Here is a 5,269-nt window from a genome sequence, read left to right on the forward strand (position 1 = left end):
AATCAATTCAATTGGGAAATAATTTTGAATCAAATTTATAAGACTCTGTATCTGCTCTATGGCTAATGTACAATGGATGGCAGAGGATTTTCTATCATGGTCCATGGATGAAATAGAAATTAAACAAAAACTCAGAAAGGAGATTAAGGTTGTTACCGGAGATGAAGCAATACAGAAACGTCCAGAAATGTCCTTGAAAGCTGAACCTGAAAAAGACGAGGGTTATGATCCTCGATCTCAAACATAGACTTATCACATTGAACCTTAACAAGACTAAGGTTACAATCTTCAATACCAAAAATAGATTATGACAGTGAACCCTAACAAGACTAAGGTTATGATCTTCAATACCAAACATAGACTTATCATTGTAAACATTAACAAGACTAAGGTTATGATCTTCAGTACTTCTAAGAACAACCATACTTCCATTCCATATCTACAGGGGATGAAGTAGAGAATCGAGATCGCTACAGCACATACCTATGTGGGGTTCCAATTCACTGGCAAGGAAGAGGCCCCAAAAAGATACAAGCCTTGACCTAAGTGATAGAAACTCAAGGGACAGAAAAGTTAAAAGTAAAGGGGCCAAGTCTTGTTCAAGACAAGCATTCCATGAAAATGGTATATGGATTCCTTGAAACCCTACTAAATTCCAATGAAGATGAACATGGTGATCATAAATTCACAATAGAACAAATATATGCAAAAATAATACATTCTTTCATAAAGGCTTACAAGTACCTACATTAACAATGGGCAAGAGAAATTTTGATGCAGTAGTAGACACAAGCAGAGATGAGCATCATCTCTAATCTCTGTTGGGAAGAGGTATTCAGAAAACCACCTCTAAAACCAAGAAAGATGATAAGATCCCTACAAGAGTGACTGAGCTTGGGAGTTTAGTGAAGCTGAAGAATGTTCCCTTATGGGCATGTGAACCTGAAAAAGACGAGGGTTATGATCCTCGATCTCAAACATAGACTTATCAGATTGAACCTTAACAAGACTAAGGTTACAATATTCAATACCAAAAATAGATTATGACAGTGAACCCTAACAAGACTAAGGTTATGATCTTCAATACCAAACATAGACTTATTATTCTAAACATTAACAAGACCAAGGTTGTGATCTTCAGTACTTCTAAGAACAATCATACTTCCATTTCATATCTACAGGGGATGAAGTAGAGAATCGAGATCGCTACAGCATATACCTATGTGGGGTTCCAATTCGCTGGCAAGGAAGAGGCCTCAAAAAGATACAAGCCTTGACCTAAGTGATAGAAACTCAAGGGACAGAAAAGTTAAAAGTAAAGGGGCCAAGTCTTGCTCAAGACAAGCATTCCGTGAAAATGGTATATGGATTCCATGGCTCATGTTTTTAATATGTTTAGCCTACCGCCTTATACTTGGAAGTTGGTACCGAATGTATAGTGTTGAATAACTAATTGTTTTAGCTCCATGCTGTACACTTTAGAATTAGAGCATGCATTTTACTTGCTTAGTTCTATCTGACCATTTATCATTTGTTATAAACTATAATGCAATCATGTGACCAAGATGCTTACTTTTTGGAGGGGAATAATCAATAGACATTGTGCAAAGACCCTTTCAAAAGATGAAAGATTCCCCAACTATGTATATATAATTGTTATCCATTCATATTTACTTGTTATGTTTATTTTATTTGTAGCTCACTCCCATGTTTAGCAAGAGGAAACTTGCAGGAAAAATGGTTTCCAATAGAGGCTACTTCTTTCTTCTTTCTGTAACTATCTCCATCCTTGCTGAAGAAGCCATCACTCCATTTGAATAGATTCATAGAATGGGTGGCTATAACTTCTTCCTTAACGTCCAATTTAAGCTCAAATTACTAAAAAAATGCTATCAACAGGCTTTCTAGTCCATTCCACATATTATGATCTATTTGTAGGTGTAAAACTATGTCCGTTGCAAGATAATTGTTAATAAGCTAAGAACCACTTTGTAGGAGATGTATTTGTTTAAGACCTGAAATTATTATTATCATATACCCTATGGCATATTTATTAAGAAAAAGATGAAGTAAAGAGACGTCATTGCAACAGTATTCCTTCCTTCAGAAGCATCAACATGAAAACATGCAACTCCATTCTGTCCAAGCCTTGGAGAAGTACATCACTAACAATATATTTTGATCTGTTCTTGAAGCTCAGTCCAAAATTTCCTACGAGTTAACTATATTCTCTGACAAGTATCTTCCCATCCTAAAGCCAGTTTGCTATTTACTTACAGTAGCATCTTGCATTTTAGACTTGGCCCATAATTCATAGGTATTAGGGACACTGAGTTGCATCATAGGCCTCTAGTTAGAAACAACTCCCATGTCTTCTGCTTTAAGAATGAACTTGGAATCCCTTTAAAATAAACTTCCTTGATTTAATTTGTTATTTAAAATAATCTGTGAACTTCTATTATCATACTGTTCTCTTGTTTTACAGAAAACACTATGATGTGGGGGCTGCACAGATGATGTTTGGGAACAAACCCCTTGACAAAGATGGAGATGGAAAAAGACTAGGAAGAATAATATTTGATAGTGGTAGCTCCTACACATACTTCACAAATCAATCTTATAGTGCTTTCCTTTCAGCGGTAAGTATCACAAATTACCCTTCCCTTGTACTATAAGGAATTTGTCTGTTTCTAATAATGCAATGCTGACAGGTTAAATAAAACCTAGCTAGGAATCAGTTGGAGCAAGATTCATCAGACTCATTCCTACCACTCTGTTGGCGAGGGAAAAATAGGTTGAAGACATAAATTCTCTACAGACATAAATTCTAATTTAACATTGTAAAAGTTCAAATGAAATAAGCCTGATCCTTCAATCTGAGTCTATCACAATTTCATTGGTAAAAAACCAGGTTGCAAGATTTCATTGCCTCTATGGGTGAATGGCTCATCCAACAATATTCTGTTCACTGTGCTAGTTAATGATTGAAAGAAGATTTAGAAAACAGTAATTAAGTAAAGGGATATTTAACCGAGCAAATGAAAGATATGTGGTCAAGCTTTTAACTCTTTTACATGGCTTTCGAGAGTTGCCAATTGAAACTCCATAACATTACTACCTGTATGGTTACGTTTGGCTATGCTACAGTATGTTTAATATAATGTTTACCATTTTCAGTTCAAAGAAAAAGCCAAGGAGCTTGACAATCCTATCCTACTATTTTTCCAAGAAATTTGAAGCATAAATCTTTCAAATATACTCAAGAATTAATATCTTCAAAGTTATTAACAAATCTTGAAATTATTTCCAAAAGGAAACTTACAAATTAATCTAAAGGAGCTTTGTTTTGTCCTAGGAACTGAAAGTAGACCATAACTATTCACCTTATGCATTGCAAAAGAAAAGCGTGATAGAAAGCATAAGAGCAACTAAACAAACCACTACAATTTGTCAGTAATTTTAATTCTTTGACCAGGGTTGCCAAATTTGAGTGAGAATGTTAAAGAACATAGGTAATAAAAAGGCACCATAATACATGTCAACCACAAAAGCCTTAATTTGAAACAAACACAAGGACTGCATCTCATATTGAGCATGATTACAGTTTGTGGAGCCCTTCATCCTATTCTTTTCTGAGTTTGGCTGCTTAGAGGTGTGACAACAGTAAGCCAAGCATAATGTCTTCCCAAATGATATACTTGTCCATGATGTTCCTCTACGATAAATGAGTACATTTTGTCATCGAAAATCACTACCATTGATGAAACGTCCTCACTTGTATTGGAATTTGGAATCACTGGTGGAGCATTGAGTTGAATAGCTTTGTGCTATAACTAATGTAATAGTAATTATGGTTTTTCCCCGACGATCTTCATGCATATACATAGTTCTTCCAGCTAGCAGCTTCAACACTATCATCTTCATCATCTTCGTCACTGTTGGAATTATTCTGGATTTTGCAAAACCCATCTCCAGACATATAATCTTTACAACTGCTTCCATCTTTTAGCTAGTTTAACCATTTTTGTCTATGGGACACCTCTCCTATATTTGCATATTTTTCCAACAACAACACTCGACTTTTCTTGTCTTTTATGTAGTTCCATGCTCTTCTGACTCCCCTGCTTCCTTAAGTCTATCCTAGACAACTGTACTTGCCGTAAAAGGTTTCTCTCTACTTCAGCTAAGCTTTCCTATTCCCACACTTTCCCTCGTACAACGAGAAGCCCCATGCAGGCTCCAAATCTCTTAAGAAGGCAATATACACAATTTAGAGTTCGCTTAAAACAGGGAACCATCTTTTCAAGGTACTTGGAAAGACAAAAGGCCAACGTTATGGCATGCAAAGAAAGATGGGTTCCAGTTACTTGTTTCCTTACGCCTCAAGTCAATAAGTCTTTCATCTTGGAAGGTTTCTTGCTTGCAAGGTATTGCACAGACAACAAATGTTTTAATTTAATAGTTGTATGAAAAGTGGTCTACATATTAAAATGAAAGTCCCTTCAAATAGTCGTGAGGAAATCTAGCAGAAGTGTGGATAAGATTTATTTCCAAATACTAATCAACCAAACTGTGGGACAATATTACGAAGAAACAAGCAAACGCAAAGAATGTCGAGGATGAAAAGATGAAAAATAATTAAAATTGAAAATCAGATGAACAATGATGTTTCAACTCCATTTACGCTTCGAACTTAGTACAGAGGAAATGTTTTATTATACAGACAAGCTAAGCAACAGATTTCATGACTAAACAGTGTAAATTGCTTCTGCAGTTTTCTGATATCCTAGATTTTTTTACAACCAGGTCTGCTCTGTAAACCATAGAAGTCTTTCATTTCTGGCTTTTACTACAGGTACTGTTTTATTTTTATTAGCAAAATAAAGTGTATCTATCAGAATTCAGATATTCGCGATAACATCTTAGATTTGGCATTTCCCTCAAACAAACATTGGGCGAGAATGGAACTTGAGGCATGCAGTTAACAATCTGAACAAGTGTGCTGCTTGAGTAAATGCTCAGTTCCTGATATGTCAGGAAACACACTATGTTACCAGAAACGGGATGCAAGAAACGGAAAGAGAAACAGATACCGGCCCTAGAGGATTTGGGGGATGAGAAACATGTACCCTGTCCCCATATGAATATTAGACATATAAAATAGATTAGTAATGTACTAAGAACAGGAATTTTAACAAGAATTCTGGTTGAATTTGTTATTACTGCAATTAAGCACTTGAACTCTGTAAACCCAATTCAAATTCCATGT

The sequence above is a fragment of the Pinus tabuliformis genome, chromosome 8, assembly GCF_031772625.1.
Source record: "Pinus tabuliformis cultivar Carrire ecotype Pingquan chromosome 8, CPIR1, whole genome shotgun sequence".
Classification (NCBI taxonomy): domain Eukaryota; kingdom Viridiplantae; phylum Streptophyta; class Pinopsida; order Pinales; family Pinaceae; genus Pinus; species Pinus tabuliformis.